Source organism: Lissotriton helveticus, chromosome 8 (assembly GCF_964261635.1).
Source record: "Lissotriton helveticus chromosome 8, aLisHel1.1, whole genome shotgun sequence".
Lineage (NCBI taxonomy): Eukaryota > Metazoa > Chordata > Amphibia > Caudata > Salamandridae > Lissotriton > Lissotriton helveticus.
Window position 1 is genome coordinate 819427259 of NC_136069.1, and position 16283 is coordinate 819443541.

The 16283-nt window shown below is 39.5% G+C and overlaps 12 non-coding genes across 12 annotated transcripts; all 12 read left to right on the forward strand.

Annotated features, from left to right (window-relative positions):
- The first annotated feature begins 1648 nt into the window (after positions 1–1648).
- On the forward strand, positions 1649–1720 carry TRNAP-UGG (transfer RNA proline (anticodon UGG)). Its single transcript has one exon. It is a non-coding gene; the product is annotated as a tRNA-Pro (tRNA).
- A 288-nt stretch (positions 1721–2008) lies between these two features.
- On the forward strand, positions 2009–2081 carry TRNAV-CAC (transfer RNA valine (anticodon CAC)). The gene has a single exon. It is a non-coding gene; the product is annotated as a tRNA-Val (tRNA).
- Positions 2082–4202: 2121 nt separating this feature from the next.
- Positions 4203–4274, forward strand: TRNAP-UGG (transfer RNA proline (anticodon UGG)). Its single transcript has one exon. It is a non-coding gene; the product is annotated as a tRNA-Pro (tRNA).
- Positions 4275–4562: 288 nt separating this feature from the next.
- Positions 4563–4635, forward strand: TRNAV-CAC (transfer RNA valine (anticodon CAC)). Its single transcript has one exon. It is a non-coding gene; the product is annotated as a tRNA-Val (tRNA).
- A 2125-nt stretch (positions 4636–6760) lies between these two features.
- Positions 6761–6832, forward strand: TRNAP-UGG (transfer RNA proline (anticodon UGG)). Its single transcript has one exon. It is a non-coding gene; the product is annotated as a tRNA-Pro (tRNA).
- A 288-nt stretch (positions 6833–7120) lies between these two features.
- Positions 7121–7193, forward strand: TRNAM-CAU (transfer RNA methionine (anticodon CAU)). The gene has a single exon. It is a non-coding gene; the product is annotated as a tRNA-Met (tRNA).
- Positions 7194–9370: 2177 nt separating this feature from the next.
- TRNAP-UGG (transfer RNA proline (anticodon UGG)) lies at positions 9371–9442 on the forward strand. Its single transcript has one exon. It is a non-coding gene; the product is annotated as a tRNA-Pro (tRNA).
- A 288-nt stretch (positions 9443–9730) lies between these two features.
- TRNAV-CAC (transfer RNA valine (anticodon CAC)) lies at positions 9731–9803 on the forward strand. The gene has a single exon. It is a non-coding gene; the product is annotated as a tRNA-Val (tRNA).
- A 2149-nt stretch (positions 9804–11952) lies between these two features.
- TRNAP-UGG (transfer RNA proline (anticodon UGG)) lies at positions 11953–12024 on the forward strand. Its single transcript has one exon. It is a non-coding gene; the product is annotated as a tRNA-Pro (tRNA).
- Positions 12025–12312: 288 nt separating this feature from the next.
- TRNAV-CAC (transfer RNA valine (anticodon CAC)) lies at positions 12313–12385 on the forward strand. Its single transcript has one exon. It is a non-coding gene; the product is annotated as a tRNA-Val (tRNA).
- A 2454-nt stretch (positions 12386–14839) lies between these two features.
- On the forward strand, positions 14840–14911 carry TRNAP-UGG (transfer RNA proline (anticodon UGG)). Its single transcript has one exon. It is a non-coding gene; the product is annotated as a tRNA-Pro (tRNA).
- A 288-nt stretch (positions 14912–15199) lies between these two features.
- On the forward strand, positions 15200–15272 carry TRNAV-CAC (transfer RNA valine (anticodon CAC)). Its single transcript has one exon. It is a non-coding gene; the product is annotated as a tRNA-Val (tRNA).
- The last annotated feature ends 1011 nt before the right edge of the window (positions 15273–16283 follow it).

Genomic DNA, 16283 nt, shown 5'->3' on the forward strand with positions numbered 1-16283 from the left:
GGCAAGAGGTTGAAACAAATCCAAAGAAATGCATGGCATATCTATGTGTAGGTGTATGCATGTATCCATATATAAAGATAGATAGATAGATAGATAGATAGATAGATAGATAGATAGATAGATAGATAGATAGATAGATAGATATATAGATAGATAGATAGATAGATAGATAAATAGATGGATGGATGGATGGATGGATGGATGGATGGATGGATGGATGGATGGATGGATGGATGGATGGATGGATGGATGGATGGATGGATGGATGGATGGATGGATGGATGGATGAATGGATAGACGGACAGACAGACAGACAGACAGACAGACAGACAGACAGATAGACAGACAGACAGACAGACAGACAGACAGACAGACAGACAGATAGATAGATAGATAGATAGATAGATAGATAGATAGATAGATAGATAGATAGATAGATAGATAGATAGATAGATAGATAGATAGATAGATAGATAGATAGATAGATAGATAGATAGATAGATAGATAGATAGATAGATAGATATAGGGAGAGAGAGAGCGTTAATATAAACAGAGACTTTATTTTCAATCAAGCGGTCTTTTCTTTCCTTTAGGAGCAGAATGTTCTGATCATCAGCGCACCAGAATGTAGTGCTTGGTTGGCAAGCATCACATATTGTGATGTGTTAGCTAAGAGTTCCATGTCCTTCAGACTCATATATTCCTCTGTAGTTGTACCTTGGTGATTCAACAAAACATGGCATCATAATCAGCATTCTACTGCCACAGAGTGGACAGAGAAACCATTTAGAATTTCCCTGAAAAAGAAAAAAAGCATACTTAGGCAGAGCTTTGTGGACAGGAAGGACATTAGAACAAGTCAGGAATAAGCACTGCTTTTGTTAATTTACATAGGCAGAACAGAGACTGCTGGGAAAAACCTGAAATTACAGGCACAGAAAATGCCTGCTTCTGGAGAGAACACTAAGAAGCATTGAAAGTTTTTCCTCTGACCCTGGCCACTCTTAAGAGGAATCCTATGATAGTCAGCAGGACCCACCCTAAAAAGGAAGGGACAGCCATTTGGACCCTTTCCACCTTTTCTATATCTCGCCTGATCGAGCCTGATTGAGCGCTGAATGAGCGGATAAGCACATAAGCACATGTACTTCTCATTTTGGGAAGGTATTGCTTAGCTTGTTACCAGCAGCTCAGTTATGTTATGATGTTAGAGGCTATGCAAGGAATGCTTTAGTCCTGCATTAGGCAGTTTTTATTGCTTCTTGCATTCAAGAGATAGATAATTAGCCAGAATCTGTGGCCCAGCTATTCACCTTGGCATTCCGATTTGCACAAAGGGAATAAGTATTTGAGAGAAAAGGCAAAATGTGTTTCTTATGTTGTTATGAACAGCTTTTTATTCTTTCTCTTTAGGCTCTAGCCAATGCAGAAATATATAAATAACTGCTGACTTCCTGTAAGACTTGTCCAATGCTGAGAAAAAATAAAAGGGGACACTTACAAATGATAGTGCTATCGTTTGAGAAAGGGTAAGTTGACACTGAATTTCCTGTGAATTCACAGACCAAGCATGAAAAAGACCCCAGCATGATCTTCATTGCGGGCTTAGAGCTGGTATTACCTTTTCAGAGGTGAGGGTCTTTCAACGGCTCGTTGGTCTAGGGGTATGATTCTCGCTTTGGGTGCGAGAGGTCCCGGGTTCAAAACCCAGACGAGCCCTTTCATTGGTGCTCTTTTGAAGTATGCATTTCAAAGCCAATATCAATTTTCTCTTTGCAGTAGGGGATGATTATTTGCTAGAGTCTCATGCTTTTAACCTTGCCCTGCCTGAGCAAATAGGAAACATTTCTCTTTAAGCATTTTGCAAAAATGCTGAACTTGCAAGGCATATACAAGCGTTCAGATAGGGCTGTCGGGCAGGTTGCATGAAAGAAATCTAAAACCAGATGCCCTTGGAATAGTCTGTTTTGAGCAGTTTCATCACAGAAGAATCACCTGTATGTATCTGTTTCTGTAATGTAGTGGTTATCACGTTCGCCTCACACGCGAAAGGTCCCCGGTTCGAAACCGGGCAGAAACACTAGTTATATTGTCTTGGCTGCAATGTTGAGAGTTGCCGTTTTGCATGAAATTGTCCAGGCCCTGAAGATGGGTTCATGCAGTCTCGTTCCAAGAAAGTGAATTCTCTTAAAAACAATAACATAATTGGCATGTGGATGTATCTGTTGATTCACAGACCTCACTTTCAAAAGAGCCCTGCATTCGGTTCAATGCTCAACCAGAACAAGCATTAACTTTGAGAATTGTTGGCACCAACAGGCCTCCTATTTTAGTGGAGTGTTTCTGGTTTTAAGTGCTGAGGCTTGGGCTCAATTCCTAGATGATCCTTCTCAAGGTGATGATACAAATGCATCGTCACCTTTTCGTTTAATGTCAGAATTGTTTATTTCCATTTGGTGGTGTATGAATGCTTTCGACAGTATGGGGATTTTTTCTAGCCTTGCATGAATAAAAGCATATCACTCCTCTTTATGTATTTTTCTAATACATTTATATTTGCATCTCCTCTCCTAGCATGCATTTTTGACTATCTTACAGGCTGTATATAATAAGTATCAATTCAGGGACGCTTCTACTACTCAAATCACAACTGTTCTATCACGACATTGATAAGCAATCTGCATCTGCTTCTGTTGTGTATTGGTTATCATATTTACCTGACGTGTGAAAGTCCCATGTTTGACAGTGCACGTTAACAAAGAAACCAATGATTTTTATTAAAAGTTGTCTTGTGTTTTGGTTACCTTGCATCAGCCAAAACGTGCCAGAGATGACTTCATTTGCAGTCACTTGAAAAGTAGGGATTCTCAAATAAATGGCAAGAGGTTGAAACAAATCCAAAGAAATGCATGGCATATCTATGAGTAGGTGTATGCATGTATCCATATATAAAGATAGATAGATAGATAGATAGATAGATAGATAGATAGAGATATAGATAGATAGATAGATAGATAGATAGATAGATAGATAGATAGATAGATAGATAGATAGATAGATAGATAGATAGATAGATATAGGGAGAGAGAGAGCGTTAATATAAACAGAGACTTTATTTTCAATCAAGCGGTATTTTCTTTCCTTTAGGAGCAGAATGTTCTGATCATCAGCGCACCAGAATGTAGTGCTTGGTTGGCAAGCATCACATATTGTAATGTGTTAGCTAAGAGTTCCATGTCCTTCAGACTCATATATTCCTCTGTAGTTGTACCTTGGTGATTCCACAAAACATGGCATCATAATCAGCATTCTACTGCCACAGAGTGGACAGAGAAACCATTTAGAATTTCCCTGAAAAAGAAAAAAAGCATACTTAGGCAGAGCTTTGTGGACAGGAAGGACATTAGAACAAGTCAGGAATAAGCACTGCTTTTGTTAATTTACATAGGCAGAACAGAGACTGCTGGGAAAAACCTGAAATTACAGGCACAGAAAATGCCTGCTTCTGGAGAGAACACTAAGAAGCATTGAAAGTTTTTCCTCTGACCCTGGCCACTCTTAAGAGGAATCCTATGATAGTCAGCAGGACCCACCCTAAAAAGGAAGGGACAGCCATTTGGACCCTTTCCACCTTTTCTATATCTCGCCTGATCGAGCCTGATTGAGCGCTGAATGAGCGGATAAGCACATAAGCACATGTACTTCTCATTTTGGGAAGGTATTGCTTAGCTTGTTACCAGCAGCTCAGTTATGTTATGATGTTAGAGGCTATGCAAGGAATGCTTTAGTCCTGCATTAGGCAGTTTTTATTGCTTCTTGCATTCAAGAGATAGATAATTAGCCAGAATCTGTGGCCCAGCTATTCACCTTGGCATTCCGATTTGCACAAAGGGAATAAGTATTTGAGAGAAAAGGCAAAATGTGTTTCTTATGTTGTTATGAACAGCTTTTTATTCTTTCTCTTTAGGCTCTAGCCAATGCAGAAATATATAAATAACTGCTGACTTCCTGTAAGACTTGTCCAATGCTGAGAAAAAATAAAAGGGGACACTTACAAATGATAGTGCTATCGTTTGAGAAAGGGTAAGTTGACACTGAATTTCCTGTGAATTCACAGACCAAGCATGAAAAAGACCCCAGCATGATCTTCATTGCGGGCTTAGAGCTGGTATTACCTTTTCAGAGGTGAGGGTCTTTCAACGGCTCGTTGGTCTAGGGGTATGATTCTCGCTTTGGGTGCGAGAGGTCCCGGGTTCAAAACCCAGACGAGCCCTTTCATTGGTGCTCTTTTGAAGTATGCATTTCAAAGCCAATATCAATTTTCTCTTTGCAGTAGGGGATGATTATTTGCTAGAGTCTCATGCTTTTAACCTTGCCCTGCCTGAGCAAATAGGAAACATTTCTCTTTAAGCATTTTGCAAAAATGCTGAACTTGCAAGGCATATACAAGCGTTCAGATAGGGCTGTCGGGCAGGTTGCATGAAAGAAATCTAAAACCAGATGCCCTTGGAATAGTCTGTTTTGAGCAGTTTCATCACAGAAGAATCACCTGTATGTATCTGTTTCTGTAATGTAGTGGTTATCACGTTCGCCTCACACGCGAAAGGTCCCCGGTTCGAAACCGGGCAGAAACACTAGTTATATTGTCTTGGCTGCAATGTTGAGAGTTGCCGTTTTGCATGAAATTGTCCAGGCCCTGAAGATGGGTTCATGCAGTCTCGTTCCAAGAAAGTGAATTCTCTTAAAAACAATAACATAATTGGCATGTGGATGTATCTGTTGATTCACAGACCTCACTTTCAAAAGAGCCCTGCATTCGGTTCAATGCTCAACCAGAACAAGCATTAACTTTGAGAATTGTTGGCACCAACAGGCCTCCTATTTTAGTGGAGTGTTTCTGGTTTTAAGTGCTGAGGCTTGGGCTCAATTCCTAGATGATCCTTCTCAAGGTGATGATACAAATGCATCGTCACCTTTTCGTTTAATGTCAGAATTGTTTATTTCCATTTGGTGGTGTATGAATGCTTTCGACAGTATGGGGATTTTTTCTAGCCTTGCATGAATAAAAGCATATCACTCCTCTTTATGTATTTTTCTAATACATTTATATTTGCATCTCCTCTCCTAGCATGCATTTTTGACTATCTTACAGGCTGTATATAATAAGTATCAATTCAGGGACGCTTCTACTACTCAAATCACAACTGTTCTATCACGACATTGATAAGCAATCTGCATCTGCTTCTGTTGTGTATTGGTTATCATATTTACCTGACGTGTGAAAGTCCCATGTTTGACAGTGCACGTTAACAAAGAAACCAATGATTTTTATTAAAAGTTGTCTTGTGTTTTGGTTACCTTGCATCAGCCAAAACGTGCCAGAGATGACTTCATTTGCAGTCACTTGAAAAGTAGGGATTCTCAAATAAATGGCAAGAGGTTGAAACAAATCCAAAGAAATGCATGGCATATCTATGAGTAGGTGTATGCATGTATCCATATATAAAGATAGATAGATAGATAGATAGATAGATAGATAGATAGAGATATAGATAGATAGATAGATAGATAGATAGATAGATAGATAGATAGATAGATAGATAGATAGATAGATAGATAGATAGATAGATAGATATAGGGAGAGAGAGAGCGTTAATATAAACAGAGACTTTATTTTCAATCAAGCGGTATTTTCTTTCCTTTAGGAGCAGAATGTTCTGATCATCAGCGCACCAGAATGTAGTGCTTGGTTGGCAAGCATCACATATTGTAATGTGTTAGCTAAGAGTTCCATGTCCTTCAGACTCATATATTCCTCTGTAGTTGTACCTTGGTGATTCCACAAAACATGGCATCATAATCAGCATTCTACTGCCACAGAGTGGACAGAGAAACCATTTAGAATTTCCCTGAAAAAGAAAAAAAGCATACTTAGGCAGAGCTTTGTGGACAGGAAGGACATTAGAGCAAGTGAGGAATAAGCACTGCTTTTGTTAATTTACATATGCAGAACAGAGACTGCTGGGAAAAGCCTGAAATTAAAGGCACAGAAAATGCCTGCTTCTGGAGAGAACACTAAGAAGCATTGAAAGTTTTTCCTCTGACCCTGGCCACTCTTAAGAGGAATCCTATGATAGTCAGCAGGACCCACCCTAAAAAGGAAGGGACAGCCATTTGGACCCTTTCCACCTTTCCTATATCTCGCCTGATCGAGCCTGATCGAGCGCTGATTGAGCGGATAAGCACATAAGCACATGTACTTCTCATTTTGGGAAGGCATTGCTTAGCTTGTTACCAGCAGCTCAGTTATGTTATGATGTTAGAGGCTATGCAAGGAATGCTTTAGTCCTGCATTAGGCAGTTTTTATTGCTTCTTGCATTCAAGAGATAGATAATTAGCCAGAATCTGTGGCCCAGCTATTCACCTTGGCATTCCGATTTGCACAAAGGGAATAAGTATTTGAGAGAAAAGGCAAAATGTGTTTCTTATGTTGTTATGAACAGCTTTTTATTCTTTCTCTTTAGGCTCTAGCCAATGCAGAAATATATAAATAACTGCTGACTTCCTGTAAGACTTGTCCAATGCTGAGAAAAAATAAAAGGGGACACTTACAAATGATAGTGCTATCGTTTGAGAAAGGGTAAGTTGACACTGAATTTCCTGTGAATTCACAGACCAAGCATGAAAAAGACCCCAGCATGATCTTCATTGCGGGCTTAGAGCTGGTATTACCTTTTCAGAGGTGAGGGTCTTTCAACGGCTCGTTGGTCTAGGGGTATGATTCTCGCTTTGGGTGCGAGAGGTCCCGGGTTCAAATCCCGGACGAGCCCTTTCATTGGTGCTCTTTTGAAGTATGCATTTCAAAGCCAATATCAATTTTCTCTTTGCAGTAGTGGATGATTATTTGCTAGAGTCTCATGCTTTTAACCTTGCCCTGCCTGAGCAAATAGGAAACATTTCTCTTTAAGCATTTTGCAAAAATGCTGAACTTGCAAGGCATATACAAGCGTTCAGATAGGGCTGTCGGGCAGGTTGCATGAAAGAAATCTAAAACCAGATGCCCTTGGAATAGTCTGTTTTGAGCAGTTTCATCACAGAAGAATCACCTGTAGGTATCTGTTTCTGTAGTGTAGTGGTTATCACGTTCGCCTCATACGTGAAAGGTCCCCGGTTCGAAACCGGGCAGAAACACTAGTTATATTGTCTTGGCTGCAATGTTGAGAGTTGCCGTTTTGCATGAAATTGTCCAGGCCCTGAAGATGGGTTCATGCAGTCTCGTTCCAAGAAAGTGAATTCTCTTAAAAACAATAACATAATTGGCATGTGGATGTATCTGTTGATTCACAAACCTCACTTTCAAAAGAGCCCTGCATTCGGTTCAATGCTCAACCAGAACAAGCATTAACTTTGAGAATTGTTGGCACCAACAGGCCTCCTATTTTAGTGGAGTGTTTCTGGTTTTAAGTGCTGAGGCTTGGGCTCAATTCCTAGATGATCCTTCTCAAGGTGATGATACAAATGCATCATCACCTTTTCGTTTAATGTCAGAATTGTTTATTTCCATTTGGTGGTGTATGAATGCTTTCGACAGTATGGGGATTTTTTCTAGCCTTGCATGAATAAAAGCATATCACTCCTCTTTATGTATTTTTCTAATACATTTATATTTGCATCTCCTCTCCTAGCATGCATTTTTGACTATCTTACAGGCTGTATATAATAAGTATCAATTCAGGGGCGCTTCTACTACTCAAATCACAACTGTTCTATCACGACATTGATAAGCAATCTGCATCTGCTTCTGTTGTGTATTGGTTATCATATTTACCTGACGTGTGAAAGTCCCATGTTTGACAGTGCACGTTAACAAAGAAACCAATGATTTTTATTAAAAGTTGTCTTGTGTTTTGGTTACCTTGCATCAGCCAAAACGTGCCAGAGATGACTTCATTTGCAGTCACTTGAAAAGTAGGGATTCTCAAATAAATGGCAAGAGGTTGAAACAAATCCAAAGAAATGCATGGCATATCTATGAGTAGGTGTATGCATGTATCCATATATAAAGATAGATAGATAGATAGATAGATAGATAGATAGATAGATAGATAGATAGATAGATAGATAGATAGAGATATAGATAGATAGATAGATAGATAGATAGATAGATAGATAGATAGATAGATAGATAGATAGATAGATAGATAGATAGATAGATAGATAGATAGATAGATAGATAGATAGATATAGGGAGAGAGAGAGCGTTAATATAAACAGAGACTTTATTTTCAATCAAGCGGTATTTTCTTTCCTTTAGGAGCAGAATGTTCTGATCATCAGCGCACCAGAATGTAGTGCTTGGTTGGCAAGCATCACATATTGTGATGTGTTAGCTAAGAGTTCCATGTCCTTCAGACTCATATATTCCTCTGTAGTTGTACCTTGGTGATTCCACAAAACATGGCATCATAATCAGCATTCTACTGCCACAGAGTGGACAGAGAAACCATTTAGAATTTCCCTGAAAAAGAAAAAAAGCATACTTAGGCAGAGCTTTGTGGACAGGAAGGACAATAGAGCAAGTGAGGAATAAGCACTGCTTTTGTTAATTTACATAGGCAGAACAGAGACTGCTGGGAAAAGCCTGAAATTAAAGGCACAGAAAATGCCTGCTTCTGGAGAGAACACTAAGAAGCATTGAAAGTTTTTCCTCTGACCCTGGCCACTCTTAAGAGGAATCCTATGATAGTCAGCAGGACCCACCCTAAAAAGGAAGGGACAGCCATTTGGACCCTTTCCACCTTTCCTATATCTCGCCTGATCTCGCCTGATCGAGCGCTGATTGAGCGGATAAGCACATAAGCACATGTACTTCTCATTTTGGGAAGGCATTGCTTAGCTTGTTACCAGCAGCTCAGTTATGTTATGATGTTAGAGGCTATGCAAGGAATGCTTTAGTCCTGCATTAGGCAGTTTTTATTGCTTCTTGCATTCAAGAGATAGATAATTAGCCAGAATCTGTGGCCCAGCTATTCACCTTGGCATTCCGATTTGCACAAAGGGAATAAGTATTTGAGAGAAAAGGCAAAATGTGTTTCTTATGTTGTTATGAACAGCTTTTTATTCTTTCTCTTTAGGCTCTAGCCAATGCAGAAATATATAAATAACTGCTGACTTTCTGTAAGACTTGTCCAATGCTGAGAAAAAATAAAAGGGGACACTTACAAATGATAGTGCTATCGTTTGAGAAAGGGTAAGTTGACACTGAATTTCCTGTGAATTCACAGACCAAGCATGAAAAAGACCCCAGCATGATCTTCATTGCGGGCTTAGAGCTGGTATTACCTTTTCAGAGGTGAGGGTCTTTCAACGGCTCGTTGGTCTAGGGGTATGATTCTCGCTTTGGGTGCGAGAGGTCCCGGGTTCAAAACCCGGACGAGCCCTTTCATTGGTGCTCTTTTGAAGTATGCATTTCAAAGCCAATATCAATTTTCTCTTTGCAGTAGGGGATGATTATTTGCTAGAGTCTCATGCTTTTAACCTTGCCCTGCCTGAGCAAATAGGAAACATTTCTCTTTAAGCATTTTGCAAAAATGCTGAACTTGCAAGGCATATACAAGCGTTCAGATAGGGCTGTCGGGCAGGTTGCATGAAAGAAATCTAAAACCAGATGCCCTTGGAATAGTCTGTTTTGAGCAGTTTCATCACAGAAGAATCACCTGTATGTATCTGTTTCTGTAATGTAGTGGTTATCACGTTCGCCTCACACGCGAAAGGTCCCCGGTTCGAAACCGGGCAGAAACACTAGTTATATTGTCTTGGCTGCAATGTTGAGAGTTGCCGTTTTGCATGAAATTGTCCAGGCCCTGAAGATGGGTTCATGCAGTCTCGTTCCAAGAAAGTGAATTCTCTTAAAAACAATAACATAATTGGCATGTGGATGTATCTGTTGATTCACAGACCTCACTTTCAAAAGAGCCCTGCATTCGGTTCAATGCTCAACCAGAACAAGCATTAACTTTGAGAATTGTTGGCACCAACAGGCCTCCTATTTTAGTGGAGTGTTTCTGGTTTTAAGTGCTGAGGCTTGGGCTCAATTCCTAGATGATCCTTCTCAAGGTGATGATACAAATGCATCGTCACCTTTTCGTTTAATGTCAGAATTGTTTATTTCCATTTGGTGGTGTATGAATGCTTTCGACAGTATGGGGATTTTTTCTAGCCTTGCATGAATAAAAGCATATCACTCCTCTTTATGTATTTTTCTAATACATTTATATTTGCATCTCCTCTCCTAGCATGCATTTTTGACTATCTTACAGGCTGTATATAATAAGTATCAATTCAGGGGCGCTTCTACTACTCAAATCACAACTGTTCTATCACGACATTGATAAGCAATCTGCATCTGCTTCTGTTGTGTATTGGTTATCATATTTACCTGACGTGTGAAAGTCCCATGTTTGACAGTGCACGTTAACAAAGAAACCAATGATTTTTATTAAAAGTTGTCTTGTGTTTTGGTTACCTTGCATCAGCCAAAACGTGCCAGAGATGACTTCATTTGCAGTCACTTGAAAAGTAGGGATTCTCAAATAAATGGCAAGAGGTTGAAACAAATCCAAAGAAATGCATGGCATATCTATGAGTAGGTGTATGCATGTATCCATATATAAAGATAGATAGATAGATAGATAGATAGATAGATAGATAGATAGATAGATAGATAGAGATATAGATAGATAGATAGATAGATAGATAGATAGATAGATAGATAGATAGATAGATAGATAGATAGATAGATAGATAGATAGATAGATAGATAGATATAGGGAGAGAGAGAGCGTTAATATAAACAGAGACTTTATTTTCAATCAAGCGGTATTTTCTTTCCTTTAGGAGCAGAATGTTCTGATCATCAGCGCACCAGAATGTAGTGCTTGGTTGGCAAGCATCACATATTGTAATGTGTTAGCTAAGAGTTCCATGTCCTTCAGACTCATATATTCCTCTGTAGTTGTACCTTGGTGATTCCACAAAACATGGCATCATAATCAGCATTCTACTGCCACAGAGTGGACAGAGAAACCATTTAGAATTTCCCTGAAAAAGAAAAAAAGCATACTTAGGCAGAGCTTTGTGGACAGGAAGGACATTAGAGCAAGTGAGGAATAAGCACTGCTTTTGTTAATTTACATATGCAGAACAGAGACTGCTGGGAAAAGCCTGAAATTAAAGGCACAGAAAATGCCTGCTTCTGGAGAGAACACTAAGAAGCATTGAAAGTTTTTCCTCTGACCCTGGCCACTCTTAAGAGGAATCCTATGATAGTCAGCAGGACCCACCCTAAAAAGGAAGGGACAGCCATTTGGACCCTTTCCACCTTTCCTATATCTCGCCTGATCGAGCCTGATCGAGCGCTGATTGAGCGGATAAGCACATAAGCACATGTACTTCTCATTTTGGGAATGCATTGCTTAGCTTGTTACCAGCAGCTCAGTTATGTTATGATGTTAGAGGCTATGCAAGGAATGCTTTAGTCCTGCATTAGGCAGTTTTTATTGCTTCTTGCATTCAAGAGATAGATAATTAGCCAGAATCTGTGGCCCAGCTATTCACCTTGGCATTCCGATTTGCACAAAGGGAATCAGTATTGGAGAGAAAAGGCAAAATGTGTTTCTTATGTTGTTATGAACAGCTTTTTATTCTTTCTCTTTAGGCTCTAGCCAATGCAGAAATATATAAATAACTGCTGACTTCCTGTAAGACGTGTCCAATGCTGAGACAAAATAAAAGGGGACACTTACAAATGATAGTGCTATCGTTTGAGAAAGGGTAAGTTGACACTGAATTTCCTGTGAATTCACAGACCAAGCATGAAAAAGACCCCAGCATGATCTTCATTGCGGGCTTAGAGCTGGTATTACCTTTTCAGAGGTGAGGGTCTTTCAACGGCTCGTTGGTCTAGGGGTATGATTCTCGCTTTGGGTGCGAGAGGTCCCGGGTTCAAATCCCGGACGAGCCCTTTCATTGGTGCTCTTTTTAAGTATGCATTTCAAAGCCAATATTAATTTTCTCTTTGCAGTAGTGTATGCATATTTGCTAGAGTCTCATGCTTTTAACCTTGCCCTGCCTGAGCAAATAGGAAACATTTCTCTTTAAGCATTTTGCAAAAATGCTGAACTTGCAAGGCATATACAAGCGTTCAGATAGGGCTGTCGGGCAGGTTGCATGAAAGAAATCTAAAACCAGATGCCCTTGGAATAGCCTGTTTTGAGCAGTTTCATCACAGAAGAATCACCAGTAGGTATCTGTTTCTGTAGTGTAGTGGTTATCACACTCGCCTCACACGCGAAAGGTCCCCGGTTCGAAACCGGGCAGAAACACTAGTTATATTGTCTTGGCTGCAATGTTTAGAGTTGCCGTTTTGCATGAAATTGTCCAGGCCCTGAAGATGGGTTCATGCAGTCTCGTTCCAAGAAAGTGAATTCTCTTAAAAACAATAACATAATTGGCATGTGGATGTATCTGTTGATTCACAGACCTCACTTTCAAAAGAGCCCTGCATTCGGTTCAATGCTCAACCAGAACAAGCATTAACTTTGAGAATTGTTGGCACCAACAGGTCTCTTATTTTAGTGAAGTGTTTCTGGTTTTTAAGTGCTGAGGCTTGGGCTCAATTCCTAGATGATCCTTCTCAAGGTGATGATACAAATGCATCATCACCTTTTCGTTTAATGTCAGAATTGTTTATTTCCATTTGGTGGTGTATGAATGCTTTCGACAGTATGGGGATTTTTTCTAGCCTTGCATGAATAAAAGCATATCACTCCTCTTTATGTATTTTTCTAATACATTTATATTTGTATCTCCTCTCCTAGCATGCATTTTTGACTATCTTACAGGCTGTATATAATAAGTATCAATTCAGGGGCGCTTCTTCTACTCAAATCACAACTGTTCTATCACGACATTGATAAGCAATCTGCATCTGCTTCTGTTGTGTATTGGTTATCATATTTACCTGACGTGTGAAAGTCCCATGTTGGACAGTGCACGTTAACAAAGAAACCAATGATTTTTATTAAAAGTTGTCTTGTGTTTTGGTTACCTTGCATCAGCCAAACCGTGCCAGAGATTACTTCATTTGCAGTCACTTGAAAAGTAGGGATTCTCAAATAAATGGCAAGAGGTTGAAACAAATCCAAAGAAATGCATGGCATATCTATGTGTAGGTGTATGCATGTATCCATATATAAAGATAGATAGATAGATAGATAGATAGATAGATAGATAGATAGATAGATAGATAGATAGATAGATAGATATATAGATAGATAGATAGATAGATAGATAAATAGATGGATGGATGGATGGATGGATGGATGGATGGATGGATGGATGGATGGATGGATGGATGGATGGATGGATGGATGGATGGATGGATGGATGGATGAATGGATAGACGGACAGACAGACAGACAGACAGACAGACAGACAGACAGATAGACAGACAGACAGACAGACAGACAGACAGACAGACAGACAGATAGATAGATAGATAGATAGATAGATAGATAGATAGATAGATAGATAGATAGATAGATAGATAGATAGATAGATAGATAGATAGATAGATAGATAGATAGATAGATAGATAGATAGATAGATAGATAGATAGATAGATAGATAGATAGATAGATAGATAGATAGATATAGGGAGAGAGAGAGCGTTAATATAAACAGAGACTTTATTTTCAATCAAGCGGTCTTTTCTTTCCTTTAGGAGCAGAATGTTCTGATCATCAGCGCACCAGAATGTAGTGCTTGGTTGGCAAGCATCACATATTGTGATGTGTTAGCTAAGAGTTCCATGTCCTTCAGACTCATATATTCCTCTGTAGTTGTACCTTGGTGATTCAACAAAACATGGCATCATAATCAGCATTCTACTGCCACAGAGTGGACAGAGAAACCATTTAGAATTTCCCTGAAAAAGAAAAAAAGCATACTTAGGCAGAGCTTTGTGGACAGGAAGGACATTAGAACAAGTCAGGAATAAGCACTGCTTTTGTTAATTTACATAGGCAGAACAGAGACTGCTGGGAAAAACCTGAAATTACAGGCACAGAAAATGCCTGCTTCTGGAGAGAACACTAAGAAGCATTGAAAGTTTTTCCTCTGACCCTGGCCACTCTTAAGAGGAATCCTATGATAGTCAGCAGGACCCACCCTAAAAAGGAAGGGACAGCCATTTGGACCCTTTCCACCTTTTCTATATCTCGCCTGATCGAGCCTGATTGAGCGCTGAATGAGCGGATAAGCACATAAGCACATGTACTTCTCATTTTGGGAAGGTATTGCTTAGCTTGTTACCAGCAGCTCAGTTATGTTATGATGTTAGAGGCTATGCAAGGAATGCTTTAGTCCTGCATTAGGCAGTTTTTATTGCTTCTTGCATTCAAGAGATAGATAATTAGCCAGAATCTGTGGCCCAGCTATTCACCTTGGCATTCCGATTTGCACAAAGGGAATAAGTATTTGAGAGAAAAGGCAAAATGTGTTTCTTATGTTGTTATGAACAGCTTTTTATTCTTTCTCTTTAGGCTCTAGCCAATGCAGAAATATATAAATAACTGCTGACTTCCTGTAAGACTTGTCCAATGCTGAGAAAAAATAAAAGGGGACACTTACAAATGATAGTGCTATCGTTTGAGAAAGGGTAAGTTGACACTGAATTTCCTGTGAATTCACAGACCAAGCATGAAAAAGACCCCAGCATGATCTTCATTGCGGGCTTAGAGCTGGTATTACCTTTTCAGAGGTGAGGGTCTTTCAACGGCTCGTTGGTCTAGGGGTATGATTCTCGCTTTGGGTGCGAGAGGTCCCGGGTTCAAAACCCAGACGAGCCCTTTCATTGGTGCTCTTTTGAAGTATGCATTTCAAAGCCAATATCAATTTTCTCTTTGCAGTAGGGGATGATTATTTGCTAGAGTCTCATGCTTTTAACCTTGCCCTGCCTGAGCAAATAGGAAACATTTCTCTTTAAGCATTTTGCAAAAATGCTGAACTTGCAAGGCATATACAAGCGTTCAGATAGGGCTGTCGGGCAGGTTGCATGAAAGAAATCTAAAACCAGATGCCCTTGGAATAGTCTGTTTTGAGCAGTTTCATCACAGAAGAATCACCTGTATGTATCTGTTTCTGTAATGTAGTGGTTATCACGTTCGCCTCACACGCGAAAGGTCCCCGGTTCGAAACCGGGCAGAAACACTAGTTATATTGTCTTGGCTGCAATGTTGAGAGTTGCCGTTTTGCATGAAATTGTCCAGGCCCTGAAGATGGGTTCATGCAGTCTCGTTCCAAGAAAGTGAATTCTCTTAAAAACAATAACATAATTGGCATGTGGATGTATCTGTTGATTCACAGACCTCACTTTCAAAAGAGCCCTGCATTCGGTTCAATGCTCAACCAGAACAAGCATTAACTTTGAGAATTGTTGGCACCAACAGGCCTCCTATTTTAGTGGAGTGTTTCTGGTTTTAAGTGCTGAGGCTTGGGCTCAATTCCTAGATGATCCTTCTCAAGGTGATGATACAAATGCATCGTCACCTTTTCGTTTAATGTCAGAATTGTTTATTTCCATTTGGTGGTGTATGAATGCTTTCGACAGTATGGGGATTTTTTCTAGCCTTGCATGAATAAAAGCATATCACTCCTCTTTATGTATTTTTCTAATACATTTATATTTGCATCTCCTCTCCTAGCATGCATTTTTGACTATCTTACAGGCTGTATATAATAAGTATCAATTCAGGGACGCTTCTACTACTCAAATCACAACTGTTCTATCACGACATTGATAAGCAATCTGCATCTGCTTCTGTTGTGTATTGGTTATCATATTTACCTGACGTGTGAAAGTCCCATGTTTGACAGTGCACGTTAACAAAGAAACCAATGATTTTTATTAAAAGTTGTCTTGTGTTTTGGTTACCTTGCATCAGCCAAAACGTGCCAGAGATGACTTCATTTGCAGTCACTTGAAAAGTAGGGATTCTCAAATAAATGGCAAGAGGTTGAAACAAATCCAAAGAAATGCATGGCATATCTATGAGTAGGTGTATGCATGTATCCATATATAAAGATAGATAGATAGATAGATAGATAGATAGATAGATAGAGATATAGATAGATAGATAGATAGATAGATAGATAGATAGATAGATAGATAGATAGATAGATAGATAGATAGATAGATAGATAGATAGATAGATATAGGGA